Source organism: Dromiciops gliroides, chromosome 1 (genome assembly GCF_019393635.1).
Source record: "Dromiciops gliroides isolate mDroGli1 chromosome 1, mDroGli1.pri, whole genome shotgun sequence".
Classification (NCBI taxonomy): Eukaryota; Metazoa; Chordata; class Mammalia; order Microbiotheria; family Microbiotheriidae; genus Dromiciops; species Dromiciops gliroides.
The window spans coordinates 91292664-91308281 of NC_057861.1; the positions used below are offsets into that span (position 1 = coordinate 91292664).

A 15618-nucleotide genomic window follows, 5' to 3' on the forward strand; every position below is an offset into this window, starting at 1 on the left:
ATGCCCCTAATCTCTACAATGGGAAAGGGATAACTCTATTTCCTCTAGTGGTGCATATTGTAATGCATCTATACTTGCCCATCCTGGGCAATTATATAACTTTGTCAATGTCAGTTTATCTCAACTTTGTGATTCTTTAATAATGTATAATATGGTGGACTCACTTTACCACAGCGCCGACGTCCCCACTCCCTTTCTCTGTGTTATCACCATGGTGGCCGGGACCCTGTACACACATCCTGAAAACTGGCGGGACTTCAAGGCCCTTATCACTGCACAGTACAGTGGGGCCCAGATCCGCGTGTTGTCTGCACCTCCCCACTTCCATTTTGGCCAGACCAACCGTGCCCCTGAATTACTCCGCAAATTTCCTCCTGGCAAGGTCCCAGCATTTGAGGGTGACGATGGGTTCTGTGTGTTTGAGAGCAACGCCATCGCACACTAGAGCCAATGATGAGCTTCTGGTCTCCACTCCAGAAGCAGCTGCCCAGGCCATCCAGTGGGTGAGCTTTGCTGACAGTGACATTGTTCCTCCAGCCAGTACCTGGGTGTTCCCCACACTGCACCACAACATACAGGCCACAGAGCAGAGGAGGTGAGGCAAGTTCTTGGGCTTCTGGACGTCCACCGGAAGACCCGGACTTGGCGGGGGAAGAGGGGGAGGGGGAGAACGGCGGGCGACTCTGGCTGACACCACCGTTGTGTGCACCCTCTTGTGGCTCTATAAGCAGGTCCTAGAGCCATCCTTCCAGCAGGCCTTTCCCAACACCAACTGCTGGTTCCTCACCTGCATTCACCAGCCCCAGTTCCCCGCGATCTTGGGAGAGGCGAAGCTCTGTGAGAAGACGGCGCAGTTTGATGCTAAAAAGTTTACAGAGAGTCAGCCCAAGAAGGAGGTCCCAAGAAAAAAAAAAAAGGACAGCAAGAAGAGAAGCAGAAGGCCCAGGCAGAGAGGAAGGAAGAGAAGAAGACGGCTGCAGTCCCAGCCCCGCGGAGGAGATGGACAAGTGTGAGTAAGCTCTGGCCTCAGAGCCCAAGGCCAAGGATCCCTTTGCTCAGCTGCCCAACAGTACCTTTGTGTTGGATGAGTTTAAGCGAAAATACTCCAATGAGTACATGCTGAAGTATGGCCCTGCCGTACTTCTGGGAGCACTTAGGCCGTGATGGCTGGTCCCTGTGGTGCGCCGAGTATCGCTTCCCCAGGAACTCAGCCAGACCTTTATGAGCTGCAACCTCATCACTGGCATGTTCCAGCGCCTGGAGAAGCTGAGGAAGATTGCTTTCGCCAGCGTCATCCTCTTCGGCACCAACAACAGCGTCATTTCAGGAGTATGGTTTTCCAGGACCAGGAGCTTCCCTTCCCGCTCAACCCAGATTCGCAGCTGGTCTATGAGTCTTACACGTGGCGCAAGCTGGATCCTGGCAGTGAAGAGGCACAGACGATGGTCAAAGAGTAGTTCTCCTGGGAGGGGGCCTTCCAGCACGTGGGCAAACCCTTCAATCAGGGCAAGATCTTCAAGTGAACACCCCCCCTGCTGCCACCATCTATCGGCCTGCTTCCTCCTCTGCAGAAGGTGCCAGTCATTAAACTGATCACAACCCCGCCCCCCCAAATGTATAATATGCACAAAGGTATGTATTTTCAGCACCAGTATCCCATATGGCATCTAGAGATGAGTATCACAAAACGATAATGTAGAGACATGGTGGGGGGGGGGGTTGAGTAGGCTTGAGCACATAATTAATTAATGTGATGTACTAAGGTAGAAGTTTCACTTGGTGATCTAATCAGCTAACCTGGATTCAATCATCATCTCTTTTGATTACCTGTAATTTATCCTATATAGAACTTGTACATATTTGTTTACTTGTGGTCTCCCATATTAAACTGTGAGCTTCTTGACACTATAAATTGTCTATGTATTTCTAGAACATAATTAAGAAGAACCAAAGTAAAAGCTGTAAGCCAATCAAGAAACATTCATTAAGTACTTACTATGTGCTAAAGACTACATTAAGAACTGTGGATACAAAGAAAAGTAAAAGACAGCCAGCCCCTGCCCTCATAGAGCTCACAATTTAATAGGGGAGGCAATGCAAAAAAGAAGTTAAAAAGCAGGTGGAGGGGCAGCTAGGTGGCACAGTGGATAGAGCACCAGCCCTAGAGTCAGGAGGACCTGAGTTCAAATCCGGCCTCAGATACTTAACACTTACTAGCTGTGTGACCCTTGGCAAGTCACTTAACCCCAATTGCCTCACCAAAAAAAATAAAAAAAGCAGGTGGAGAATCATGGTCAGTAGACTGCTTTGACTTCCTATTATTCCTATTACTTCCTGTTACATCAAGGTTTAAATATAAACTTCCTTTTTTGGCATTTACAACTCTTAGATGACTGGCCAAGTTATCTTTCCAGTTTCCTTATACATTATTCCTCTTCATATACTCTATGATTCAATCATAATGCCCCACTTGATGTCGTTGTAAAAACATGATTCTTCACTTCCCATCTCTGTTCTTTTGCATTGATACCCATCCCACGCTCACATACATATATGGATAGATGGTACTTGCTCCTCACCTTTGGCCCTCAAAATATTTGGTTTCTTTTAATACTTTCCTCAGATACTAGTGCAATGTTTCCCAAAGCAACTTTGGATTTATTTTTGCATATTATTTATTTACTTACATATGCACATTTACCTTTGAAGGTTTAGACTAATTCTTTTTGTTTTTGTATCTCCCAGTCCACTTAGCAATGTGCCTTCCACATAATGGGTCTTTAATAAATGCTTGTGAATTGATTATTTATATACACCTACAATACTTTATAATTTACAAATCAATGGCCCTCTCTGTGTATAGTTGTGTTGGGTAGAGGAATAGAGCATGGAAAATGAGTAAATTAAGGAATTGGAAGGTTTCAGTGTTCTGTTGGTGATTAGGTTGTTATTGGAAGTAAAAAGGCCTATTAAAGAAAACCTCTGAATTTGAAATACTGGATTTTTTGAATAACACTTTTATGACCTTGAAGACACTCATGTTTGGGTAGCACATGATTCTCTATAAGCCATTCCCAACATATCCATGTGGAAAAATTTTCACTCTAATTCCTCTAGTATAAGAGCAAGTGTTGGGTTATGAGAGAAGTATTGTGAACCAAGCACTGGATTCATTAAGGAAGAAAAGATAGTTTACTGGAGTTCTATAAACAATAGCTATCAGAATCTTCATGGAGCTGATAGAGTATAAATAGAGTATAAATGAACTACAAAGGAAGAGAAGTTACTTTGTGGCAATAAAAGGGAAAAAGCCTAGAGATTTCAATTGGGAGCAAGGAGTAATCCAAATTCTCCCACTCCTGAATGAAATTAGAAGCAGTAGGAAAAAAAAAAACACCTTCCTCATTAAAGAGATGAATACAATGAAGCCTAGAGAGATGAACTGGTTTTCTCAGGTATCTGTGTGAAGATATGAACCCAGAACTGCTTTCTTTGAGTGGTCTTTTCACAAGCTCATTGAATCTCAATGAAGGTACTAGCCTGAATAAATAATGTCTAAAGTCCTTTCCTTTCCCAAATGTCTGTTTATATTTTTATTTCTCATTAATAAGCTTGAACATGTCTTAGAAAAGAGAAATGAAGATGTTGAAAGAATTAGAGACATGCCATATGCCAGGATATTGTTGCTCTAACCAGAAATAGGGAATTTTTAAAAAAGAAGTACATTTGGGGAGAGAAGTGAATGAGTTTTATTTTGAAAATGTTGAGATTGAGATGTCTACAACACATCTAGTGATTTCAAGAATTGATGATATTTAGATTGGAGAAGACATAAGGGATTTGGATGGGGTGGGGCATGAAATGACAGCTGTCTCCAAGTATTTGAAGGAAGGACTGTCTTCATGAGAGAGCTATCAGAGTCATTATGCTTCCATCCAGAAAACAGAATCAGGAATATTGGATGTAACATAGGGAAGGAGATTCAGTATTAATATAAGGAAAACTCTCTAAAAATAGAACTCTAGAAAACTGGGCTGGGCTAATTGAGGAAATAATGAGTTCTTTATTATTTAGAAATTTTCAAGGGGATGCTGGATAAACCCTTGTCAAAGATGAAATGCAGAGAAAAAGCTGGTAGACTTGGAGTCAGGGACACTGGGATTGAAATCCTCCTTCTGCTACTTGCATAAATAAGAGGAAGTCCATTTACCTCTGGACCTCGATCACTTAGCCCAGAGTTTTATTTTATTTTATTTTTGTGTATGTGTGTGAAAAGTGCTTTGTAAACCTTCTAGTATCATATAAACAAGAGTTATTATTAGAGAGAGATTTAGTAGTGAATCAAATACAGGAAATTCAAACAAGATCTACTTTCAAAATCTTCTTAAGACACTATTAGTTGTTTTCCTGGATTAGTAAATTGATATCTCTCAGGTTCAGTTTCCTCATTGATAAAATGAGTATAATAATGGTGCCTACTCATGTATTTGAGGGAATCCAATGAGATAGTGGGTGTAAAGTGTCTCATAAACATTACTTGATGAACTGTGGCTGTGGTGGTAGTGGTAGTAGTTCTTGTTGTGGTTGTTGTGATGGTTTTGGTGGTGCTCATTGTGATGGTGGTTTGTGACTGCTGCTGCTATTGTGGTTGTTTTGGTGGTAGTGGTTAGTGTAATGGTGATGGTTATGTAGGTTGTTACTATAGTAATGGTAGTAGTGATGGTAGTTGTGGTGGTAGAGGTTGTGGTTAGTTCCTGTAATTGTAGTTGTGGTTCTGGTGGTGATTAGGTTGTTACTGGAAGTAAAAAGGCCTATTAAAGAAGACCTCTGAATTTGAAATACTGGATTTTTTGAACAACACTTTTATGACCTTGAAGACACTCATGTTTGGGTAGCACATGATTCTCTATAAGCCATTCCCAACATATCCATGTGGAAAAATTTTCACTCTAATTCTATATAGGGCCAGCCCTGATTCAGTGAGTATACAGACAATCCATCCAGTCTCATGAGCTTTTTTTGTTTTTGTTTTTGCGGGGCAATGAGGTTTAAGTGACTTGCCCAGGGTCACACAGCTAGTAAGTGTCAAGTGTCTGAGGCCGGATTTGAACTCAGGTACTCCTGAATCCAGGGCCAGTGCTTTATCCACTGTGCTACCTACCTGCCCCTTCTCGTGAGCTTTTTAATGAGATAAGTCACTTGTTGTCATGGTACCTAACATGAGAATATGTCATGCCTAGTGACTCCCACACTTTTCCACAACATATCTTTTGACTCCACTTTCATGAAAAGAACAGTGGTTATGTAGGGACAGAAGCTTTCTGTAGAGGCTTTCATCATTTTCTGTGATGTCAAAAACATTCCATGTCTACATAACTGGCACCACTGACCTCTAATGAAGATAAGACTTTTATACTTTTCCCTGATGGTGAGAATGGGAGATAGAGGCGAACCACTCTACTCCTTCCCTGTAGTGCTTCTATTGTTATTTAATGCTTGTTGTAGCTTCAATGAAATTTGGATGGTTTAATTGCTAGTTGCCAGGCACTAAAAATAAATAAATAAATAGCTGCACTCTTTTCTATTCCCTGTCTGAGAAAGACTAAAGTGAAATTGTGGACCATTACAGGGATAGGAGGATACATGCTGAAATGGAAATGTTATTATAAGAATTTAATCATTTTACTCAACTATGAATGAAAACTCCTTTGTTGAAGAAGGCTTTTGTAAAATGCATCTGGACAACTACCTTAGGGACCCTTGTGTTTGCTGTACCAGGGTGTTTGTAGGTATTTCTAACCAAAACAGCTGAAAATGTGCTGAACCTGATGACCCCAGAACACCATCATGAAAGAGCCATGATATTTCCCTGGAGCAAGAATAATCTATAGCAGTACATATCAACTGCTAAACAGTAGCAGTATCTTAGCAGAGAAGCAGTGGCTAAAGCAGATGATGGTTCCAACAGAGGGATGAGGAAAAAAAGGAATGACAGGTTTGGAGCCAGAAAGGTATAGGATCTTCAGGGTATGATAATCATGGAGAAGAAGTGGGCTTACTGTTCTAGAGGGAGATTGTCAGTAACAAGAGGAAGTCTAGGATCTCACCAAGTCTGCTATGACAAGTGAGACAAAAATCAGCAAGGGGCATTTAGATTCTTGGAGACAGAGTCATGAAATGTATTCTAGCAATTATAAAACTTTTCAGTACCAAGGAATAGGCATTTTTTCCCTAGGTAGATTCCCTTCACTCTCACTATGGGAGACTTTGGGATATTTTACTCTTCTGTGTTTTGACCAAGGCTAACTTAAAATTATTCTATTAATTTTCACTTGTGGTGTACTCTACTTATATGAGCCATAACAAGTCTTTGTTTTGATTTCATGGCAGAAATTGCACCAGCTGGGAGCAGAAGCCATATTTGCAAAATAACATATGCACAAAAAAACACCTTTCTCACTGACACTGTGGTTGCTAGGGATTTTAGAGTCAAATGAATCCAGGTTAGTGTAAAGTTGCTACCTATAAGGTGGCTAAAATTCTAGCTAGACTGTCTAAAAATCTAAGGAGTAGTCGCCAATAAATTAGAAGCTTTAGCAAGAGTTTAGACTTTTAAGCATTTATTAAGGAGCATGGGAATTTGGTGAGGAAAGAGAAAGAGGCCAAGGTGCCTTCATCTATCTATGCCTTGATCTACCTTAGCTCCACTCCACATGAGGTCCCGGCGAAAGAGAGCCCTCACCCCTCCCTCTTCCCAGAAGCCTCCTCTCCAACAGGAAAAAGGGCTATCCACACACACACACACACACACACACACACACACACACACACACACAGCTCTAAGCTAATTGGCTGGTAGCTCTCATTGACAAGTCTAACAGTCAGCTTTACAGAGATAAGTTCCTGGGTGCCAGCTGGCCAGCTTCTTGGATGCTAAAGTCGCATGTCTCCCCTCATGCCAGAGCTCACAATGTTCCTCCCAGTAGAGGTGTCATTCCAACTCTCACATTATTTTCACATCCCTTAAGTTTTCATAATTAGGAACATGAAGACAGAGGGAAGCTGGAATTTTGGAGATACTTGCAATGCTATATCCCTACCTACAGATTTCTCATATTTAAATATTTTCCCTATTTTCTTTTTTGTTATGTTTTTATTTTGTTCAGTTCTCAACATTTCAGGAGGGACACAGACAATATCAGTTTAACTACCAGACACTGGGGCGGGGGGGGCATTCTGTAGGAGAACTTCATGAACAAAACAAGAAGTTTTTAACTTGGAAAAAAGATTTGGAGGTAGTAGCAATCTTTCTCTCCTCAAGTATTTGAATGGGTTATATTTCAAGGAAGGAGTAAACTTTTATTTTTTTTTCTTATACCTCCAACCCAAAGAATTAAGACCAGTGGGTGAAAGTTTCATGGAAATAGATTTTTATCTGAGTAAAAGAGTGAGCTTCCTTAACTTTTAGAACTGCTCAGAAAGGATCTAGGCATAAGTGGATTTCCTGTTATTGGACATGTTCCAGCAGAGGCTGAATGACCACTTGGGGATGTCCAAGAAGAACTTTATACCTTGGAAAGTGGTTGCATTAGGTGGATCCTGGAATCTTTTCTGGATTTGAGATTCAGTGATTTTGTAAGACCAATTTCTATCATCACTGGGGATTGAGCTGTGGCACAGTAAGAAATGAGCAAGCCATTATATTCCCTGAGTTCTTCTGAGTTGTGTTGCTGGAGAAAGTTATAAAAATGTGTTTTCACAGAGGGTACAGAGGAAGTTACAGATGCAACTGTGAAACCAAATGAGTTTTAAATCCATTTATCAAAGAACCTTCAGTTCTTGTTTTCAGGCAGGTGAAACAATAATAAATACTGGGGAAAGAAAGTTAATCTGTATTCAGAACATTTTATTAAATAAAAAGAGGGAAAAACACAATACTGCAGGACCTGTTAGCTCTTGCCAACTCCTGTTTATGGTGGCAGTTAATTTTCTGGTGTTCTATTAGGAACATTTTGAAAAATGACTGAGAAGAATTTTGTACCACATTTTCAAAATGAGAGTGCTGGGATTTAAGGGGGATCAGAATTTTGAGGTAGAAGGGAAAGAATGGATTTCACCAATATAGTCCATTGGAGCTGCCCTCATATCTTTCTTTACAAATAAAGTAGAGGGAGGAATTGCTTCTGCTCTTTATAATAACTGAAGAAATAGGATATTTTCAACCTTAAGAAAGACAAGATTTCAAATGGCATACAAAAAGACTCTTCAATTATCTCAGGGGTTACAACATGAAGGATTGGATAGTCTATTCTATTTGGCTCAGTGTACAACACTAGTAACAAGGAGGAGAAACTAAAGGAGCGCAGGTTTGGAATAGACTTAAGAAAGAACATAATAATGATAGCCACATCATGGTATAGTGGAAAGATAACTAATCTTGGAAGGAAGAGAACAAAATTAACATCCTGCCTGACTGCACAATAATGGACAAGGTAATTAATTTCCATGAGTCTCAGACATATTGAAAATGATAATAAGCTTTTATTATTTTCAGACCTTTATTTCTTAATTATATGTAAAGATAGTTTTCAACATTCACTTTTGTAACATTTTGAATTCCAAATATTTCTCCCAGCCTCCCTTCCTTCCCCCCTCCCTAAATCAGCAATCAATCTGATATAGATTATACATTACAATCATGTTAAACATATTGCTACATTAGTCATGTTATAAGAGAAGAATCAGAACAAAAGGAAAAAACACAAGGAAGAAGAAACAACAAAAAACCAACAACAAAAGTGAAAATAGTATGCTTCAATCTGCATTCAGACTCCATAGTTCTTTTGGCATTGTCTTAGATCAGTGTTATGCTAAGAACTAAGTCTATCACAGCTGATTATCACATAATGTTGTTGATACTATATATAATGTTCTCTTGGTTTGGCTCACTTCCCCCAGCATCAATTAACATAAGTCTTTCCAAGTTTTTCTGAAATTGTCTGCTTATCATTTTTAAAGCATGATAGTATTCCATTACATTCATATACCACAGTTTGTTTAGTCATTTCCCAGTTGATGGCCATCCCCTCAATTTCCAATTCTTTGCTACCACAAAAAGAGTTGCTAGAAATAGTTTTGTACATGTGGGTCCCTTTCCCTTTTTTATGATCTCTTTGAGATATGGACCTGGTAGTCTTATTGCTGGGTATTCACAGTTATATAAGCTTTTGGCAGTGGTTCTAAGTTGCTCTCCAGAATGGTTGGATCAGGTCACAACTCCACCAACAGTGCATTTGTGTTCCAATTTTTCCACAACTCCTCCAACATTTATCATTTTCATTTGTTTTTATATTAGCCAATTAAATAGCTGTGAGGTTGTACCTCAGAATAGTTTTAATTTGCATTTCTCTAATCAGTAGTAATTGGGGAATGACTTGTACTCTTATATATTTGATTAAGTTCTCTATATATTTTAGATATGAGGCCTTTATCATAAACACTGGCTGTACAAATTGTTTCCTAGCTTTCTGCTTTCTTTCTAATATTGGCTGCATTGTTAGTTTGTGCAAAACCTTTTTAATTTAACGTAATAAAAATGATTCATTTTGCTTTTATAGTGTTCTCTGTTTCATGTTTGGTCATAAATTTTTCCTCTCTCCAAATATCTGACAAGTAAACTATTCTTTCCTTTTTAATTTGCCTATGGTATTGACTTTTATGGCTATATTGTGTAAGAATTTTGACTTTACTTTGGTGTATGGTGTAAGATGTTGGTCTATGCCTAGTTTCTGCCATACTGTTTTCCAGTTTTCCCAGAAGTTTTTGTCAAATAGTGAGTTCTTATCCCAGAAGCTGGAGTCTTTGTGTTTATCAAACAGTTGAATACTGTAGTCATTTACTATTGTGTCTCCTGTGCCTAACCTATTCCACTGATCCACCACTCTATTTCTTAGCCAACACCAAATAGTTATGATGGTTGACGCTTTATAATATAGTTTAGATCTCTTACAACTAGACTACCTTCCTTTGCATTTTTTTTCATGGATTCCCTTGATATTCTTGACCTTTTCTTTTTCAAGGTGAATTTTGTTATTACTTTTTCTAGCTCTGTGAAATATGTTTTGGTAGTTTGATTCATATGGCACTAAATAAGTAAATTAATTTGGGTTGAATTGTCATTTTCATTATATTAGTATGGCCTAGCTATGAGAAATTTCTATTTTTCCATTTGTTTAGATCTGATTTTATTTATGTGAAAAGTGTTTTGTAAATGTTTTCATATAGTTCCTGGCTTTGCTTTTACAGGTATATTCCCAGATATTTTATATTGTCCACAATTATTTTAAATGGAATTTCTGTTTCTATCTCTTGCTGTTGGGCTTTGTTGGTCATATATAGGAATGTTGATGATTTATGTAGATGCATTTTATATCCTGAAAGTTTGGTAAAGTTGTTAATTGTTTCATGTAGTTTTTTAGTGGATTCTCTAAGTATATCATCATATCATCTGCAAAGAGTGATAGTTTTGTTTCCTCATTGCCTATTCTAATTCCTTCCATTTATTTTTCTTCTTTTATTGCTAAGACTAAAATTTCTAGTACAATATTGAATAATAGTGGTGATAATGGATATCCCTCTTTCACCCCTGATTTTACTGGGAATGCCTCTAACTTATCCCCATTACATGTAATGCTTGCTGATGGTTTTAGATAGAAACTGCTTATCATTTTAAGGAAAGCTCCATTTATTGCTATGCTCTCTAGTGTTTTGTTTTTTGGTGGGCAATGAGGGTTAAGTGACTTGCCCATGGTCACACAGCTAGGCAGTGTCAAGTGTCTGAGACCGGATTTGAACTCAGGTTTTCCTGAATCCAGGGCCAGTGCTCTATCCACTGTGCTACCTAGCTGACCCTCTCTAGTGTTTTTAATAGGAATGGGTTCTCTATTTTGTCAAAACTTTCTTTATATCTCTTGAGGTCATCAATAATAGGCCTTTAGTAGTTGACTTATTAGGTTGTTCTGAAAAGCATGTGAGATGGTATACATAAAGCAGACCTTCAAGCCATATAGGAAGCAGCTATGTGATGCAGTGACCTGGAGTCAAGAAGACCTGAATTTTAACCTGGTCTTGCAGACTTATTAGCCATGTGACCCAGGTAAAGTCAATTATCCTCTGTTTGCCTGAGTTTCCTCATCTGTAAATTGGGGATAAAAGGAGCACCTACCACCCAGGGTTGTCATGAGGAAAATGAGATAATATTTGAAAGGATTTCACAGAGTAAATAGTACATAGTAGGTGATATATAAATGCTCCCTTCCCTTCATTTTCCTTATTTGGAACTAACACAGAATATTTGGATATTCTGCTCAGATGGAGATAGCCCAGGAGTTCTCAATCAAAATAAATTTCTCTGGGCTTTCTTACTTCCATGTCATTACTCTTGGTGTTTATTATCCCAAAAAGCAATGCTATGCTATATCTTGCATTTATGAAATTGATTTTTTGGAAGCCCAAGTATAGGTCTTCTCTATTATCCTAATGAAATTTTATCTAGTCAAATTCTGCCACACTTTCTAGGTCATTCGTATATCATTTTGTATCTTAATTCTGCCCTCCAATTGTTAATATCTATTTCTCCCAGTCTGTCATCATCTTAAAATTTTATATGCAAGCCTTTATGCCTTCAATCAAGCAACTGATAAAAGTTCAAACAAACAACACTTGATTTTGGTCAGATCTCTGAGGGTTTATACTAGACATCTCTCCAAATTGATGGTGACTATTCTTTGTATTCAGTTCTTCTTATTTCTTTGTCCATATCATTAAGTCTACATTATTTCCCTCTTCTCCATAAGGATATATGAGAGATTTTGTGAAAAGCTTTATTTTTTAATTTCATATTACACTTGTTTATACTGGTGCCTCATCCACTTCCCAGACTACAAGGTCTCATATAATATTTTGTTACAACTATTACCTTGTGTAGCATTCTCCATATAGTCAATGTATAATGGAAATCATCCCATATTTATATCATACTTTCAAATTTCTAAAACATTTTTCTCACACAAACCTATCAGATAGATCATTTAAGTATTATCTCCATTCTAAAGATCAGGATAATTAATGACTTACCCAAAGCTATACAGAATATAAGAGCCAGGGCTGGAAATTGAACTCAGGTCCTTGGACTAAAAGATCAGTGTTCTTTCCACTATACCATTTTGTCTCCCTAGGGTTATTAAATTAAACTTATTTTAATTGACTTGGTTGAACGTAAAGAACATAGGTTTGGTTATAAGTTTGCTAAGGCAAGGTCAGGAACCAGATGAAAGTCATGAGCAAGTGGTATAGACTATTAAATGAGACACAGTGGAACAGTTAAAAATCAGTGATTCTATTTAACATAAAAGAAAATAATTCTTTATCCCTATAATAACTGTTCTTGGGCTTTAAAACCTTCTCAGACCACCTTAGATGTCATCCAGGTAGGGAGCATTGAAAATCTGCTTCTAGGAGACAGGAAAACTGGTGCATGTGTAGACATTTTGTGTTTGCCAACCACATAGTTTCTGTTGGGTTTCTAGTCAGAGTAGTCTGAAGCTTTAAAACAACCTAATTATATATAAAGGAATACAAAGACAAAAAGAAGAAAAAAAAACAAAATAAATCTTGTACTGAAAGAGTTTACCTAGGGAATTGAGGGGAGGAGGTAGAATGTACAGTGTAATGTCTACTTGGATAAAGCAAATGCAAAGTGTAAACCAAATAAACACAAAGTGATTTAAGGAGGAAGGCAGCACTAAGAACTATGAATTTCCTACATTCTCCTCCTACCCCCTCCACTCTTAAACCCCCCACTTTTGAAAAAAGAAAGGAGGCAAAGGGATCAATGTGATGCTGGCAATAGGTGACCTGTCATTGCCCTGTGGCCAACAGTTTGACTTGGAACGCACTGACTGTGGCTAATTGTCATATGCTCTGTGGAAGTTAATAAAATTGCAACCTAATGGCCTTTTCCACCTGAGCAAGTTGTGATTTGCATAAGATGCTTTTTTTTTTCCCAACAAGAGGTGAGCAAGTTCACATTTCCATTTCGAAGTTCCTGATAGTTATATAGTTATTCTGGGCTCAATTGTGCAGAAATTTTGTCCATAAAGCAAAGAGCAGGAGAACTAGGAATGATACACATTGATCCCCAAGGAAAATAGGCATTGGTATCTATAACAATAAATCTCCACACCTAAATACTCGGAAATAGAATTTTATTCATTTTTTTCTAATGGGCTTGACACTTACCTGGACTTAAACATATGACTTCCTAAGTAATTTGACTTGAGTAGTTATTTGTTGGTAAAAAGAACTTAAAGTAATTGTAATCTTGGTACCAGAAAAAAAATCTTCCTTCTCTTTGGAAAGAGACTATTGACTATGGTGGGAAACATTGCATAAATTAGCAGATTTAGATACTATGAAACTATTTTAGTTTAACTGTTTTCCTTTGTTACAAGGGATGGTTTCAAGTTCGAGGAGGGGTCAAATCTGGAAATTAATAAGGTAAAAATATTTTTAAACTCATATTCTTGATACATGATGGAATTATTTATAAGGATTAAATCTGAATTTGGGAAAATATGGTGTACTGTAAAGGATATTGGATGGAGGAAACAAAGGTCCCAGGTTAAAACCCCAACCCCTTCACTAAGTTACTCTGTGACCTTGGATATATGATTTCCTGCTTTTTTCTCAGTTTCCTCACATGTAAACCGAAATAATTGGAGTAGATTTTTCAGATGTCTTCCAGAACTAAAATTTGGTGATTCTATTTTGAACCCATATATTTTGCAGGAAATTATTGAGAGGTTCATTGATGTCAGTTGGTTAAGGTCTTTAATGATGAACATCAAACAGTAATCCAAAAAAGGGGTCCAACTAACAAAGGAGAATAGAGACAATGAAATGATGAATGCTTAAGACAGGTAAAAAAATTGTTTAACAAAAGCATTATAGCAAAATTAAAGTAAGAAGAGACCCCAGGCAGGGCATCTGATTGCCCCTGTTAGGGTTTTTTGTTTTTTGTTTTTAACCTCGACTCCATTCTTCCCAAGGTTGTCAAAGGTCTATTAATGGTGTTTTGCTGTATATGTTGGGTTGGTGAACAGGCAGTCAGAGCAGTTAGTCACATTTACTCCCCTCACCATTTGTGGTTAGTGCAATTTTTCTTTCCCACTAAGTCCCCCAGAATTCAGGGGAGTATTGTTGTTTTGTGGTGTTGTTTTGTTTTATTTTTTTCATTCTAGATCTCACCATAGATAATAGTGTAGGCTTGCCTCAAGCCTGTCCTTCAAGAAGTTAACCTTCCACACTTTTGCTCACTTCTTTCCTCAGAGAAATCCTAGTGAATGTATTTTCTCTCCACCAGGAAGCTGTAAAAACAAGTCAATAACTCTATCTTTAAACTCTGAGCCTCTAATAGAAATCTTGTTCTTAAAAAAGTCAATTTCTTATGTTTCTCTTCCACATTACTCTGAATCATCTTCCTCAATGCTTAATTCAAGAAATAGAACATAGTTTAGCAAAGTAGTAGATCAACAGCTTTGTTACATTAATTTTCTTTAAAAAAAATAAATACAGATGTGTCAAGAAACGTTCAGGAAATGACAATCCATGCTTTCTGTTGTTTCTCCTTTGATCTCAAAGGGGACCATGACACAGCAAGATGATATCATAACTTGCAATGAATTGGATTTAAGTGAGGCAGGGGAGTGCAAAATCACCAGCCTCACTATATCTTCCAAAGCCAGTGGATCCAGTGGAAAGATCAGGAGGATTGGAGATGCCTCAGATGCAGTGGGAAATCTTGTCCTTTTAAAACTAAGGTCTTTCCCAGGTCTCAGTTTGCCTGAGGCAAAGCCCATTCAGGGATGAAGGGTAGGTAAGAAATTAGGCAATAAAAATGGCCTCTTTTACCCACTCAAAAATAAATAGAGAGATAGACAAACAAACAAACAAATCAATAAATCTGGGAGGGGAAGACCCACAGGATTTCTAGCCAAAACAGAAACAATTGCTATCTACACTAACTGAGCCATTAAGATGACAACAATCGCCAAATCAGGCTTGGGCTCTATGGAAACATTCATCTGAGAATTATGATTTCCCTGTACCTCCTCCAAAAGAGAAAGATAAAGGAAAAGGGAGGAAATAAGAATCAATAATAGTAATCTATATTAGGAAGGGACTTATTGAAGCTTAAAGTCCTACCTGATTTGGGTGCTGTGCTAGGTCTACATTGCTTCAACTTTGGAGGCCCCGCATCCTTTTGTCTGGTCTTTATGTATTTAGCATTTCTGCAGCTTTTGATTCACCCAGATGTTTCTTCTTGGTTTTACAAATCCAAAGGCAGATAGAGAGTCTTCCTCTGCCTACCACAAGTCCAGGACAAATCACTTCAATGTAGCTGAGGAAGATGTTGGGCAATTTCTGACAAAAGCAGAAAGCATCCATCTCTAAGATCCTTTGTTGTTAGGTCCTATTTTCAATCATGTCTAGCTCTTCATGACTGCATTTGGGGTTTTCTTGGCAAAGACACCGGAATGCTTTTCTATTTCCTTTTCA

General features: G+C 38.2%; 1 pseudogene; it reads left to right on the forward strand.

Moving 5' to 3' along the window:
- Positions 1-211: 211 nt before the first annotated feature.
- LOC122736995 lies at positions 212-1523 on the forward strand (annotated as a pseudogene).
- The last annotated feature ends 14095 nt before the right edge of the window (positions 1524-15618 follow it).